Genomic DNA, 16,146 nt, shown 5'->3' with positions numbered 1-16,146 from the left:
CCTCTTTCCCCTTTGGTAGTTGTAAGTTTGTTTTCTATGCCTGTGAGTCTATTTCTGTTTGTAAATAAATTTGTATCATTTTTTTAGATTCCATATATAAGTGGTATATGGTATTTGTCTTTTTCTGTATGACTTACTTCACTTAGTATGATAATCTCTAACTATGCTGCAGTGAATGGATTATTTCGTTCTTTTTTATGGCTGAGTAGTATTCCATTGTATAGATATACCACATTCTACCGTCTTAATATAACAATTCTGCCAATAATAGAATTCCTTACATGACTGAGTCTGTCCTCTTCTCTTCTTTCCTACACATCCACTGCCCCAGTTCAAGTCTACCTCAGTCTTACCTGGATTATAAGTACAACCTTCCTCTAGACTGTTTTCTCCAAGACATTCTCAAATGGCCCTCCAGAGGGATCCTTCTAAAATTGTCATCATAGGATAACATCAATGCTCCAAAGTTGAACATGGAAGACCCTTCACAGTCAGGTTTAGTGGATGTCTCCAGCCTCTTTCCTCCTGCCCCAGACACGCCACATGTTTCATGGTTCTGTGGTTTTGCCCACACTTTCTCCCCCATTTTTGCTGGCTTACCCTTCAAGCCTCATCTCAAAATTTGCCTCCACTAAGGAACTTTCTCTCCCCTGTCTCCACAGGCTCCTGTTCTCAGCCTGAATCACAGCATATTAAATTGTCTACTAACATGTCTGTCCCCAACTCCACCCTCAGCCTTATCTCTTCAAGGGCAGGGGCTATTAACTTCTTCAGTGCGCAGCAGAGCCTGGCCCAATGTAACCATTCCATAAACACTGTTGAATACCTTCTCTTTCAGGCCCCAGAAAACCTCCTAGAAGGTTGATTTGCTGGCTTGAGAAAATTTTAGCTTTCCTGAAACACTCAAAAGCCTTGATGCCAATATAAAGAGATAAAGTAAAATATACCTTTCTTAAAGTTCCCATCAGTACTTTTATTTTTTCCCCTATTAACCAGAGGATTCTTCTCCAGTCACTTACTTCTCTTGATGTGGACATCTGATGCAATTTGCCTACTTTTATTTTTTAAGTTACAAGGCTCAGTTGCTGGGAATTTGTTTGCCAGATAAAATCCCAGCACACTTGATCTGCCATATTGGCTTTTCAAACAGTCCCTGAAAAATGGTTCCCTTCTGCAGAGTTCAGGGTTCCCTGTGACACCAGAAATTGATTGAGGACAGGAGAGAGGAGTAGAGATCACAAAATCGGCTGCTTCCTAACACTGAGGCTTCTCTCTGCCTCAGCATCTCATCTGGAAAATGGGGACAGTATGAAAATAATTACTGCCTCACAGTGTTTGGTGAGGCAATAAACGTAGAGCATTTAGCACAGCAAATAGCACCCACCTTGCTCTCTTCCTCCATCTAGGGGTAAACATTGCAAGAGAAAGCAGGTTCCCACAAGCAGGAGGCACAGGACAGGGAGCCAACTGAGCGCTGCAACCCAGTTCAGACCCAGCCCACATGCAGGAACTTGCCTCCTCTGGCCTCTGGCTGCCTTTGCAGACTGGGATCCCTGGTGCAGATGACGCTGAGACATTACAGACACTGTCTACTATTAAGTACTGGTTTCTCTGTGCTTGTTCAGCCCAGCTGAGGCATTGCAAAAGGCAAACGGGTTTCTCCCCATCGTTACAGTGGCTGCCAGCAATAAATCTCATCTGCCTCTCTTGTGCAACACCGCCTGGAAGGATCCCTTTTCCCCTGACACACTCCATTAACACCACCCAAGCATCTCCAAACAGAGGGAGACACTGGGTCCACCCAAATAAACTGCAGGCTGCATCTGAACACAATGACTTAGTTAAAACCAAGTTGCTTCTGTTAAGGTTGCTTCAGGGGGACAGCAGGAGTGAAACTGAGAACAAGCTGGGGTCAGGGCTCAGAGGCAATTTAAAGATCATCTGGAGAAAAATAATGACTTGCTTAAGGTCATACAGCAAATTAATGGCTGAGATGGGAGTAGAGACCAGAGTTCTTCAAGTCAACTCCAATATTGTTGCCCAGTAAGACACTAAAAAGATGATGGATTATTGAATAGACTTTGTGATTTGGGGTGGGGAAGTTTAAGAGCAAAGGACCACTCAAGTGTGGATTAATTCTACATCAAAGTTTTGTTGAGTGACTACCATGTGTCGGGAACTGAGGTAACAAACAGCAAAGAATGTGATAGATGAGGATGCCTGGTTGCATGTGACCGTTGTTTGAGTTCGGTGAGGAGCAGGGAAGGACAGCAAACCAGTAAGAAAATACACCACATATGAAATTACAGTTAGTGACAAGCGCCATGAAGAAAGCAAGCAAGGCACCATAATGGCAAATAGCATGGTGGAGGGAGCTTCTTTAATAGGGTGGTGAAAGACGGTCTTGCCAAGGAACTGGCCTTTAAACCAAGACCTGAAGGTCAAGACTCCAGCCATGTGAAGAGCCAGGAGAAGAATATTCCAAGGAAAGAAAAAGCCCAAGAAGCAGGAAAGAGCTTGTTCTTTTCTAGAAATAGTCAGACATCTCTGGGGGAGTGGAGTTTGGAGAGCCAAGCAGAGAGTGTAGGAGATGAGACAAGAGAAGAAGGCTGGAGCCATGTTCTACCAGATCTTAAGAAGCCTTAGAAGTAAGAATTTCAAATTTTATTCTAGGTACAGAAGGAAATCTTCAGAGTTCCAAACAGAGGGGAGGCAGATTTTATCTTAATTTCTTGGAAGATGGTTCTGGCCGCTCTGTATAATGAGAGGTGAGCAGACCGGAAGCAAGGAGAACACCCAGAAACCACAGAAGGGGTCAGAATAGAGATGATGGTGCCCAGGGCTCCAGTGATGATTCTAGTGACAATGGAAAGAGATGCGTGGATATGTGATCAGTTTAGGAGTATACCACTGAGGGGACTGGTCAATGGACTAGACATAAATGGAAGGAAGAATCAGATATTTTACCTAGATCTGTCACTTAAGAAACTGGCTGGCCATGTTGAAAAATTTAGAGAAATTCTAAGGACCTAGAATGATTACGAAGTGATGAGTAACAAACTCTGGTTTAGTCCAGGCAAACTGAAGTCTGAGCAAGGTGGTAGACCTCTCTAGGCCTTGGTTTTACTGTATGTAAATAATGGGATCATAATACCTACACTGTCCAATGATTAAAGGGACTTAATGAGTAGAGTGTCTGCTACACACTCATCCTCAGTAAATATTAGTTTCACTCTTCCTAAAATAACAAGTCTCATTTGGGACCAGATAAAACTCTCTGAAGACTTTTTTTTAACTTAGTCCCTTTTAAAGCACAAAGCATTTTAATATTCTAAATATTCTAAATAAATATGTTCTAATAAAAATAGTCGGGTGCCTCATTGTTTTATCATTGGGAAAAACCCTAACGCCTTTCAGAAGATCTATTTTCCTTTCATTTCTTGGGAGTTCTTTCCAACTCTCAAAGTTAATCTGTTTGGTTTTATTGTGATTTGGTTTAGAGAAAGTCTTAAAATTCTTAAAGTTATTGCCTCATAAGTATGTCCACTTGATTAAACGAACTAAGAGCAACTGTGGATTCCTCAACCACACGTTATGATAAGCTGCAATCCTGGGTCTTCCGAACAATATTTTCAAACCTGCTCAGTCAACAGATGGAAAAAAATAATGCCCCATTTGTGGATTCCTGGAGAGGAATCACTGAGGAGGCAAAGTGGAACTGAAGAGGGTGGGTATTATAACATGCACCCGCTTAGCCCACTGGGAAATTCAGCATCTTTTCCATCCCAAACTCCAGCAAGACAAGCAGCAGCTCTAGGACCTCAGCTGAGACTCTAAGGCAATGGGGCAGAGTTCTGTTTCTCATCCTGTTACAAGCGCTATGTTGAGATACAGAGACTATTTTCAGCGGAAGAATCGCTTTTACATCACCTAAGATTTCCCCCCCAACACGTATAAATACGTGGGCAGAACATGCATAAACTTCTATATAAAGTCTTGGCCCTGTGATTTTGTTGGCTTGTTTGCTGAAAGAGCCAAATTTATATAAAAAGAGAGGATAATCACTGTCATTTCTGGCCTCACACATTCACTGGAGAATCACACTTATACCTTAGAGAGAAAAATTATCTTTCCCTCAAGACAAGTAATTTGGAGGCTATCAGAAGGGTTTGTTTCAGCTTTTCTTGGATATCAATTTCTTATTCAATTTTTCTAAATAAAGGCAGAGAATGTACATACAGCTTCATGGGAAGGCTGCAGTGCGATACAGGGGTGTACCCAGAAAACCACATCGACATATTTGCTCTTCTATTCGGCATTCTTACAAGAAAGAGGAACAATACCCAACCGCTGATAACCAAAGAACTTGCTATTCTAAGAGAAGGTGGCAATATAAAATGTTTCTAAGGCTAAATATCTCCTCTCACAGTGGCTGTCATTTAAATTCCTGCCTAGCAAAGGGATTTTTATGGAAGGTTAATGCCTCCTATAACATTTATCCTGGATGGTGGAGCTTTTCGCGTAATTTTCTGGGCTTTATTCCTGCGGTGTTAGAGAACCTTATCTTCCCTCTAATAGCTTGCCAGTAAAGAGCCAGTGCATATAAAGGCAGTCGTTATTTCTCAGTTCAAGCCCTGATTTAATGAAATTCCAAATCTCTAGTAAAAGAAGCTTTGGGGTAAAGCCATGAAGAAAGAGGGAGGGCTGAAAACAAGATGCCATGGCCCTGCCTGGGACTGGGCTGTCGAAGGTTACTCGGGACAGAGCTTTGGCCACGGGAGACCACCTGAGGCCATAAGGAAGAGTGTAAGCCAGGCCAGTGGACTAAGCCAAGGGCGGCAACCACGGATTTTGGGGGAAGGGGTGTTCAGCTGGGGGAAACCTTTTCAAATAGTCCCCAGTTGCATTTGAACTTCTTAGCCTTTCCACCATTTTCCTGATCCCCCTTCACTGTTTTGACATTGACTACAGACATGGGCACTTCAGTAAAACTTCTCCTTCCCAGTTACCTAACCTCCTTCCTTCTTCACAACATTGCTAATGACTGTGGCAGCCTGTATTTTCCAAAAATGGCTATAGCAACTTCTGTGGGCCCACTCGCCCTGCTGGAGCCTTGCCGCCTCCCCGCAGGAGGCTGACGCTATTTCACCGCCCCTTGATATGGGACTGTGTGACACCTCGTGGAGTAAAATGCATGAAGTGCATGGTGAGTGGCTTCCAGGGTGGGGCAGTGATAAGCAATGTGACTCTTGGCTGGTCACATTGGGAACCCAGCCGCCATGCTGTGAGAAAGCCAGTACCTGTCCACTTAGGGAGACGACATGGAAGGCCACAGGGAGAGGTTTGAGGCATTTAGTTGACCGGCGACCTCAACCAGCAGGTCTGCAAGGAAACAAATATTCAGATCTTTCCAGCCCATGGCCTTCAAGTCTTCCAACCGAGGCACCACGTCATGGAGCAGAGATAAGCCAGCTCCACTCTGCTCTGTCCAAACTGCTGACCCATGGAATCAGGAGCACATTAAGGGGTTGCACTGTGCCGTTTTGGGGTGATTTATTTCAGAGCGATAGTGATTGGAACACTAATGCACTGTAACCATAACCCTTGTGGCAAATCACAAATGTTGGCTAAAAAGACCTCTTGACTGCTGGCAAATTCTCAAGGTATGCTCTAGCTGGTCCCCCGAGCCAATCCTTGGCCATTGACTATTGAAGGCCACCTACTATTCACCTACTACTCATTTCTGTAAAGTAATGAGAACAGTCGGGTCATTGGAGATCCCAGACCTGGGCTCTTTCTTGTGGTCTTTCACTATTTCATCTATAAAATAGGGATAATAACCATAAATTTGTTGTCTATGTCTGAGTCTGTTTCTGTTTTGTAAATAAGTTCATTTGTGTCATCTTTTTAGATTCCACATATAAATGATATCATATGGTATTTTTCTTTCTTTCTGGTTTCTTCCACTTAGAATGATGATCTCCAGGTCCATCCATGCTGCTGCAAATGGCAGTATTTTATTCTTTTTTATGGCCGAGTAGTATTCCATTGTATGTATATGTGTGTATATGTATGTATATCCATATATATATATATATATATATATATATATATATACACACACCATATCTAAATTGGGAGTTTGAAATCTGAAGACACTAACTACTATATGTAAAATAAATAAACCACAAGTTTCCACTGTATAGCACAGGGAACTATATCCAATATTCCTATATGAAAAGGAATATATGTATGTACATGGATGACTAAAACATTATGCTGTACACCAAAAATTGACACAACATTGTAAACTGACTATATTTCAATATAAAAAAGGTCATTAAAAAATAGAAAAAAACCCAGAAACAAAACAGAGATAATAATGCCTACCTCAGGAAACAAGGCATGTGAAACTTTTAAGCATTGTAGGATCTCAGTAACACAATTGTCACTAGTTGAGAATTCTTCCCAGGAAGAATCTACATTTTAGCTGGACCATTGTATCAGGCTCAGATGCCACTGGCCATTGCTAGGAGATATCCACCCCCATCACATCCTTGTGCACTTGGGTTACAAATTCCCACACATTCTTTGTCTCCACAAACCCACAGAGGGGCAGAGGAACCTCATGGGAGCAACGAAAATAAAACTGACACTCTTGCCCCGTTGTTATTGTTGTTCAAGGATTAAAAACATTTTTCTCTGATACATTACGGTGGCAGCAAAATGGGGAAAAATAAGAGACTCCTAAAAGGGAATTTATTGCAAGGGATACAGAGTCCCAATTGGTAAGCCAGACACAATACTAGGTTAAAAAAAATAATTCTCAGCACAACATACAGTAATATGGACCCCCCCCACAGACCCTTCCAAGCTGGAGCCAGAAGCAGATTTTTTTAAGAAAAATAGTTGCTTGTGGATATCAAGAACTACACTTCTGGAGAGTTGTACTTGGAGCCCAGGAAGTTTTGTTCTAGAATTGTGCTGTCCCAGATAGGACCCATCAGACACATGCAGCTACTGAGCACTTAAAAGGTGGCTAGTCCAATTTCAGATGTGCTCTATAAGCATAAAATATACACTAGGTTTCAAAGTCTTCATAATGATAAAAAAAATCATGTAAATTATTTCATCAAAATTTTCTATGTTTCACATGGTGAAATAATATTTTTGATCTACTGGGTTAAGAAACACATAAAATTGAAATGATTATCATCTATTTCTTTATCTATATTATATCTGCTAGAAAATGTTACATTATATATGTGGCTCACATTATATCTCTCTTGGACAGTGCAACACTAAGACATCTCTAAGAACATCCAACACACAACTTAATAACAAAAAACAAACAACCCAATCCAAAAATGGGCAGAAGATCTAAACAAACAATTCTCCATTAAAGACATACAAATAGGCTAATAGGTATATGAAAAAATGCTCAGTATCACTAATTATCAGAGAAATGCAAATCAAAACTACAAAGAATTATCACCAGTCAGAATGGCCATCATTCAAAAGTCCACAAATAAATGCTAGAGAGGGTGTGGAGAAAAGGGAATCCTCCTACACTGCTGGTGGGAATGTAGTTTGGTACAGCCATTATGGAAAACAGTATGGAGATTCCTTAAAAAACTAAAAATAGACTTACTGTATGACTCAGCAATCCCACTCCTGGGCATATATCCAGAGGGAACTCTAATTCAAAAAGATACATGTGCCTCAATGTTCATAGCAGCACTATAGACAATAGCCAAGACATGGAAGCAACTTAAACGTCTATCAACAGATGACTAGACACAGAAGTTGTGGTATATTTTATACAATGGAATACTACTCAGCCATAGAAAAGACTAAAATAACACTATTTGCAGCAACATGGATGGATCTAGAGATCATCATTCTAAGTGAAGTAAGCCAGAAAGAGAAAGAAAAATACCATATGATATCACTCATATGTGGAATCTAAAAAAAAAGAAAAGGAAAAGGAAAAAAGAGGACACTAATGAACTCATCTACAAAACAGAAACAAACTCCCAGACATAGTCAACAATCTTATGGTTACTAGGGGAAAGGGGGGTGGGAAAGGATAAATTTGGGAGTTTGAGATTTGCAAATATTTGCAAATATATATAAAAATAGATAAAAAACAAATTTCTTCTGTACAGCACAGGGAACTATATTCAATATTTGGAATAACCTTTAATGAAAAAGAATATGAAAATATGTATAAATATGCATGACTGAGATATTATGCTGTACACCAGAAATTGACACACTTGTAACCAACTATACTTCAATTAATTAATTAATTAATTAAAATGAAAATTTAAAAAAAAAAAAAAAGGGAGCATCTGAAAACCAGGATGGCTTGAGCAAATCTGCAGATATATATTTGCAGTGGATGACAAGCAAGTCCCGGGATTCCTGGGCGCTCAGGGAGAGTGTCATCAGATACTGCAGTGGAGAAGTGCCGAGGCTGGGGCCCAGCTCTCACCAACAGCTGCCCTTCTCCAGTGGCCACAGACCGGGCAGCCTGGAGTCTCAAGGTCAAGGAACTTTACCCCAAGGAGTGCATCCTGGTCTCTGCTCTCCCTTTCCAGGTAGGAGATACGAGGTGAGCATCAAGGGAATGAATGATTCATGAACCTGAGGATCCTCAAGAGTATTGGGGAAAAGGAAACCTCACTAAAGGCAAGATTTCCAGTGAGTAGACTGAACTGGGTTCCAAACCATGGCAACGTGGGTGTCAAAAGTCACAGAGCTTTATTTATAGTCCTAGATTATCAAAGTCTCCTCATTTTGGTTATATTTATGCTTCCCTTCTGCTTATATATTCATCTCACATAACAGTAACAGTTGAAATAGTTTCTATTGAATGGTTCTTTCTGCTAGACATGTGGTGTATGTGTGGAATCATCTCCAAACCCCTTAAACATAGGGATTATTATCTGCATCCTACAGATAACAAGATAGGGGCTTAGAAATGTTAAGTATTGTTCAAATTCTAGCAAATGGCAGAATCTGAATTCAAACTCAGATCCATCTCATTCCAAATCTCACCATCTTTAGATTTAGGAACCAAAGAATTCTAACCAACAAAAAATATGTATTGCAATTTCTTTGTATTGATTAAATACATATTCAAACTTATGTGTGTGTACATTCCTTTGCAAAGGTTGTATGATGCTAAAAGAGATAATGCCATAGATAAAAAGCTATGAATAGATTTCCATTTTAAATACTGAACTCTGACCCTCAGTTTCTTCTTCTAAAATAATGATACCTCCATTGCAGGACAACTTGAAAGTGATGGCTTCACTTCTCTTGCTTCTGAGCTTACCCAGTTTTGTTTCCTCACTAGATTCTATGACGCTTGGATATAGGGTCTTATTGAGCTAAAATAGTCATTTGGTTATTCAAAAGTCATGTAGCAGACATAGTTTTGTCTTACATAGTTTAGTGTTTATTACAAAGGCAGCAGAGATCACTTTTAAACTGGGCATGAGATAATCAGATTTGCATTTTAGAAGGATCCCTGTGGGGTACTCACACACACTGGTGGGAGTGTAAATTGATACAATCCTTTCGGAAAGCAATTTGGCAAAGTGTACTAAGAGCTCTAAAATGTTTGACACAGTAATATCACTTTTGTGACTACTCCGAGCAAATAATCCTAAAACCAGAAAAAGCTTTATGCACAAAGCATCCATTGTAGCATTATTCATAACGGCAGGAAAATGGCAATGACCTTGCTAGCCAACAATAAAGGAATGGTCATGCAAGGTTCAGCACATCCACTGGGTGGCACATTACTCAGCTATCTAAATTTTAGTCACGACAAGCTACCAATAACATTGGAAATGATGATTTACCAATGTTAGTATTAGCAGCACATTTGTAGTAGATTCTGCAAATGGCTACAACTTCTTCTCCTGCCTGTATCCACATCCTTACTAAAAACAGCCATAAATTCCTCTCCTGCTTAGGTCTATGCCCTTATAATATGCTGCTGCAGATCCTTTGTCAAGAGGTAAAATCTATTTCTCCACCCACTGAGAGTGAATTGGACCCTGTGGCTTGCTTTGACCAATAGAAATATTAGTAAGCTGCAACCAGGAGCTTGAGAAGCAGGTATGCATTGGCACTTGCCTCTTGCTATGGCTGGAAGCCTTCCATCACCATGTGAAGAAGCCCGGGGATGACTGCTGGATGATGAGAGAGATACGAACCCATTCCCTCTGGTGGCCCCATGTGTCAGCCAGCCAATCCCAGGAGCGGAGCCCTCTCGCTAAGTGGCAGCAAAATACAGGTGCATGACTGAGGCCAGCCAAGACTAGCAAAAGAATCACACAGCTGAGCCCAGCCCAAATCACGTCTCCAGAGAATTATGAATGAAATCAGTAGTGTCATTTTGAGCTACTGAATTTTGAGGCCATTTGTTATGTATCAAATGTTCACTGATACAGTCTGATCATTTTTGAAGCTAGATTTTGGGTACATGGATGGGATGGGTAGGCAGGTTTATGATAATACTGCCTCTGATTTGTGTATGTCTCATACTTTGCATAATAAAAGAAATTTTAAACATACATGTATTAGGGCCAAAAGAAAAATAAATGTTAAGTAAAACATTTAAATGTAAAAATATATATGCAAGTTTGATCACAACTACACAAAATTTTCCATGGAAAAATACTAGGAAAAAAAAATACACCATTGGTTACCCCTAGGGGCTAGGACTATGGATTTTTTTTTGACTTGTATGTATTTTCCAAAGTATCTATAATAACCCTGATTTACTCTATTCTGAAGATAAATGTTTCTAATTCTATTCATTTTACTTCACTTTCATCCCCCAATAAAAATTTTTTCCATGGAATACCTGGAGAACTGATTGGAGGGGTGAGAAAATAAAGGCAGAGAAACAAATGCAGAGAAAATTAAAATAGTCTAGGGGGAAATTTTAAATAGTCTAGGGGGAAATCGGTAAGGGTCCAAAACTGAGGCACCAACAATAGAGAAGGAAAGAGGGGACATATGGGGGGCAGGGAGGGAAGGGGTAGACACTGAAAGGGATATTGAACGTTCCTGGTGTTGGACATGGCCTTGCAGTGGAAGGAATTTAACCTGGAACCATGGTTGGGCTTCAGGGGGACCCACAAACCCAACCTAAAAACACACCCAAATTTGTGTTTAAGTGTGTAAATGCTTAAAGTAGATCTCAAGTAGATTTCATCGGATTCTTAAACGGTGAAAGTCATCCCAAAAGTTGAATATCCATTAAACCTTGTCTCCCTATAGACAGGAAAGAATTTATAGTTTTGTCTTTCAACCTGATTCAAATCTGACCAGCCATAAGACAACCTGAATAGGACGTTGAAATGATCAGAACACAGTCTGGGACTTTGGTCCCCAGAGTATGACCTAAGTGCATGATGGCCCAGGTAATGTCCACCCTTCTGAGCCACAGCTCATCGTATGCCCTTTCTTAGTGTCCCTTAGAAGCTGGTCCTGCTGGGTTCCAGGCTGAAGAAAGCCACACCTTTCTGGACATCACTTCAGGGTGTCAGAGCCATGGGTCTACCTGGGAACTGTGACTTCCAGGAGGCACCTACAAACCCAGTTTTTCCAAATCTTAGACCCAGACAGAGCCCAGCACAGCCTGGTCCCGGCCCCACCTCCAATCTCCCCTCTCTTCCTTTCTCTTGTTCTGCTTCACACTGGCCTATTCTAAGTTCCCAGAAATCTGTGCTGCTTCTCACCAGAGGAGCTTCGCATACGCCATTCCCCTGACTCGTTTCCACTCTCCTTCAACTAGTGACCTTATCCTTTAGATATTAACCTTACTCACTACTTCCCAGGCCAGGGAAATCCACCCCCCCCCATCCATGCTCTCAGAGCACTTACCACAGCTGAAATGTTCTATTTCTTTTTGGATAACAATTATAATAACAGCCAACATCATCTGAATGTTCACTGCATGCCAGGCACTATAAGAACCCCTTGACATGTATTCATTTGTTTTACTAGTCCAACAATCCCACAAGGAAAATGAGGCCCAGAAGAGAAACAACTGGACTCAGACTCTCCAGCAAGTAAGAGGCAGTCTTGGGATATAATCCCAGGTGGCCCACGTCTGGAACTGCCCTGATCTGAAGCTCTGTTTCCACTGACTGTGTCCCCATCCCCAGCACAAGGCTAGTGCTTAATAGGGATTCCAGCAGCATTGACAAAATTGACTTGTCTTGCCAGGCCTGTAGCTGCTTTGACACATGAAATCCAGGCTCGGGGACAACCTTACCAATCACCTTCACTAACCCCAATGGAAGAGGAATGGGAGACTCAGAGAGGGAAGGTGGTTTTCTTAAGGTCACATAGAACCAGGACCAGCAACCAGATCTCCCAACAGCCCAGTACTCTTCCCACTTCATTAAATGACAACTCAAAATTTAAAATAGTAAGTATAAAATACTTAATATCTATCTTTAAACCAATGACGCGGTGTTACACTCTTTTCCCCTCTCCCAACGTTGCTGTGGAATCAGATGGAAAGAAAGATGGGTGGGTAAGGAAAGAAAACTATTTCTTCAGAAATGTGTATTTGGAGAAAAGCACAAGGACTATAGAAAATTGTGATTCATGTAAATTGCTCCTTAAAAAATGATTTTCTTTTCTTTTTCCAATTTACTAGTGTTGAGCATTTTTTAACTCAAAATAACCTTGATTTAGCAAGCCTGTGCCTTAAACTTACAATTATTTCAATGTGGTCGTCTGTCATCAATTTCTTTTGTTAGCGCAAGGGCAACCTAGCTTGACTGATCTGGATTTATGCAGAGCCGCGCCATCATGGGGGTCCTGTGGGCCTGCAAAGATGCAGCCTGGCCATCAGAAAGACGCTCGTGATGGCTGGCGAGGCACTCTGAATAACTCTTCAGTTTGAATAGGGGAGGTCTGCGCAATGGTGAAAAGGATAGTGGGTTTTCAATTGTTTCTAGATCCTCCTGTCTATCCTTACAAAGACTTGATTTGCAAAGCAAGTACAGTTGTTTTTAGTTCCTCAAATAATTGGGTTGCCACCTGAATGATATCAAGCCACTCACCCAGCCATCCAAGTAAATTATCCTCAGGTGGCTTCTTTGTATCAAGGAAAAGACCGTCAACTAGGATGGAAATCAAGATTCCTATATTCTGGATTCAGAGCTGTGTTTCTTTGGAATGTTTTAGTAAATCTTTCCACCATAGCTTCAGAATGTTTTTCTTTCCTTCTGGGTACATAGTTTCATTTTAGCTTAGGGGAGGCCTAAAAAAAACAACTTTTTTTTCTTACCAGGCTCTGAATATCAGCTTCCAATTTGGCAAACTTCTCACCACAGAGATAATTACTTAAAAGATCCTCTCAAGTATTTTACCAGATTTCAGTTTGAACAAACAGTAAATATTCCTGGCAGTCCTGAATAAGCCCATGGACATAAGAAGGGGCCCCAAAGGGTGTTCAAAAGATCTTACCCTCCCAAATCCAGAGAACACTCTCCAAGATAACCAGAAGAAAGAAACACTTCCCCTAAGAGCTGGCTACAGTCCACAGGACCCCAGTTGCAAAACAGGTGCACCCCACCTTTCTGTATTTTGGGGGCCCCCAACCTGATGGTTGTAAACCAAGTTCTCAGGACACAACATGAGACAGACAAGATGCTGTAGTTGTCTCTGGGAAAGAAAGGATCAATACCCAGTGTTTTTTCCTGACAAGTAGAATTTAGAAAGGAAGGGACAATGTGAAATCTTACCTTCCTCTCTCGACCAGGCACCACAGACAGAGGTCCAGAAGAGCTGGCTTGTGTAGGAATTCTCACTCTTTGCTGGTTTCTGCCAGTTTTCCCGGGATGCCATCTAAAGGCTCCAGCGTGAGTGGGGTGCCCCAGCGGGTCTTATCCTGGTCACCAGAAACTGCAGAGAAGGAAAAATAATTTTCCCTCTACCCTCTATAGTGAGTGCCTGGCTGACACCCGTTTGTCCCTAGGGCACCTCCTACATGCATAAACTTATCTAGGTTAAAAGTTCTCCACTGCAGCCACTATAATTCAAGATTATCTTTGGTCAAGTTAACCTACTTGTTCAGCCTGAAAACAAAATTTTATTCACCTGAGGCATCACACTGGCCCCAGTCCAGCTCACGTCAGACCCACTCCCACCCTAGACCTGGACCAGTTTCTAAGTAGGACCCAGTCCAACTCCAACCAGGTTCCAGACCCAGTCCGGAAAAAGAAATGCTCAAGTGAAGTCTGAAAGCTGCAGAGCTATAAGGGAACTCACCCAGCACCTCCAAAGGCCGAGAGAAGGCAGCCGGCTCGCGGGGCTACAACAGGTACCTACGCCTGGTTGTTCATTGCTCCTGGAGGCCCATCCGGCTCTCCTGTGGGTCCCTCTTCTGACACCAGAACTGTTAAAAGACGAGCTAGGGCATATTAAAAACGTGAAGAGTTTATTTGAGTATAAATCGATTCTAATCAGGCAGCACCAAACCCCACGCATACGTGCTGGTGAGCGGCTTTTATAGCAAAGACGCAGAAGCCAAGTAAGGAAACTACTGACTGGCTGCAGCTGAGAGCCTGAGGCAGGAAACCCCATAGAAAGACCAGCAGGACCCCTAGGCAGGGCCGCTGCTCTCCTGCCAGCACCTTCCGGTTCCCTGGCCCAGAGGCTCTATCTCACTCTTTGCCTCTAAAACGTCTCTCACCTAAAATTCTATTGGTTCCCTGAGCTCATTTCTGATTGGTTATTTCCTTCACTCCTGATTGGTTATTACTCTCACTTCTGATTGGTCCACTTCCCTAACTCCTGATTGGCCCGTTTGTAGTACTTCATTTGCATGAAGCTCACTCCTGATTGGTTATTTCTCTCATTCCTGATTGGCCCATTTCCCCTCTCTCCTGATTGGCCTATTTCTACAAAGCTTGTTCCTGGTTGGTCAACTTCTGCTACTTTATTTGCATATGATGTTGCAAAGTGTAAAACTGGCAGCCTATAAACGTACTGTGTAAAGCTACACACGGGGTCCAGAGCTTGAAGTATTAACTTCTCTGGGCCCGCTGGTGTATTAAACCTGAGTTCTCCAACTTTGCGTGTGCTGCTTGGTCTCTCGCCCGGATCCAGGCTGCTGTCACAACTGAACTGTAACACATTTTCCTGCAACAAGCCTAGGTAGCCTCTGTGATTGGTGGTCCTTCACGTTTTGATTTCATAATCTTGAGGCATTTACAGGCTGAGATTTTGGTTTGCTGATGTAGGTGCCATGTCATTGGAGTCACTTCCGTCTTTATGGCGCCCTTGTTTAATTAATTTAACACTGTTAAGAAGACATACTGATCTCCACTTTACAGATGAGGATGCTAAAGCCCAAAGAGGTGAGGGATTTGCCTACAGTCACACAGCAAGCTGCGGATGGCCTGATTCCACGTCAGACCTCACTCCATGAGAAATACAAGCTGGAGTGTCAACATCATCAGCACCTTTCATAAGCTGGGAGGCTCATGCCGAGGGTCACAGGGACACACCAGTCAGCTGCGGAAAATCCAGGTCAGAGGCTGAGTTAGACCCAAGAGCAGCTGCCTCCCCTGGGCCTTGGAGGACCACTGTGGACACCTGCAAGGACGCTTCGTCCTTTACTCTGACATTGCCTTTCCCACCAGCAATGACGTCGAAGCTCAACCATGGCTTATTTTAAAGCTCTGGATTTTTGAAGTGCCTTCTCCCTGAAAAGGGCCGTGGAAAAAGTTCACCATGTGCTCTTTGGAAAGCCTCCCTGCGCACCCAGAATAGATAGACGCCTTCACGGTTCGCTATTGCAGACAAAGCCCACAGGTTCCTTCAAAATGTTTGATAGATAAATGACACGTGTTTTGGGAAGAGTATGGGTAAGCAGGAATGGGGCTAGAGGAACTTGGTCTAGAGGAACATGGTCTCAATTTGGCAATTGAGACAAAGGGCAGTGTTTGGCGTGAAATAGACAAAAGGGAAAACTAGGAGGCAGGTTGAGAGACTGGAAGGCTGCTTCAAATGTTTGAAGGGCTATCGTGTAAAAGACTGGCAAGGTGTATTCCAAGCGTCTCCTCGGAACCGAGAATACAAATCAGGGCCACCAATGCT

General features: G+C 42.2%; 1 long non-coding RNA gene across 2 annotated transcripts in view; it reads right to left on the bottom strand.

Annotated features, from left to right (window-relative positions):
• Positions 1-14,776, bottom strand: part of LOC116663207 — a 53,488-nt gene extending 38,712 nt beyond the window's left edge. For both annotated transcript variants that reach the window (XR_004319378.1, XR_004319377.1), the window contains exons 1-2: positions 14,314-14,776; positions 13,788-13,947 (exon numbers count right to left, since the gene is read on the bottom strand). This is a non-coding gene — a long non-coding RNA (uncharacterized LOC116663207). The remainder of the gene's footprint in view (positions 1-13,787; positions 13,948-14,313) is intronic.
• Between the last annotated feature and the right edge of the window lie 1,370 nt (positions 14,777-16,146).

This window comes from Camelus ferus, chromosome 4 (genome assembly GCF_009834535.1).
Source record: "Camelus ferus isolate YT-003-E chromosome 4, BCGSAC_Cfer_1.0, whole genome shotgun sequence".
Classification (NCBI taxonomy): domain Eukaryota; kingdom Metazoa; phylum Chordata; class Mammalia; order Artiodactyla; family Camelidae; genus Camelus; species Camelus ferus.
Note: the sequence above shows the minus strand (reverse complement) of the source record. Positions and strands in the feature narration are given on the sequence as shown.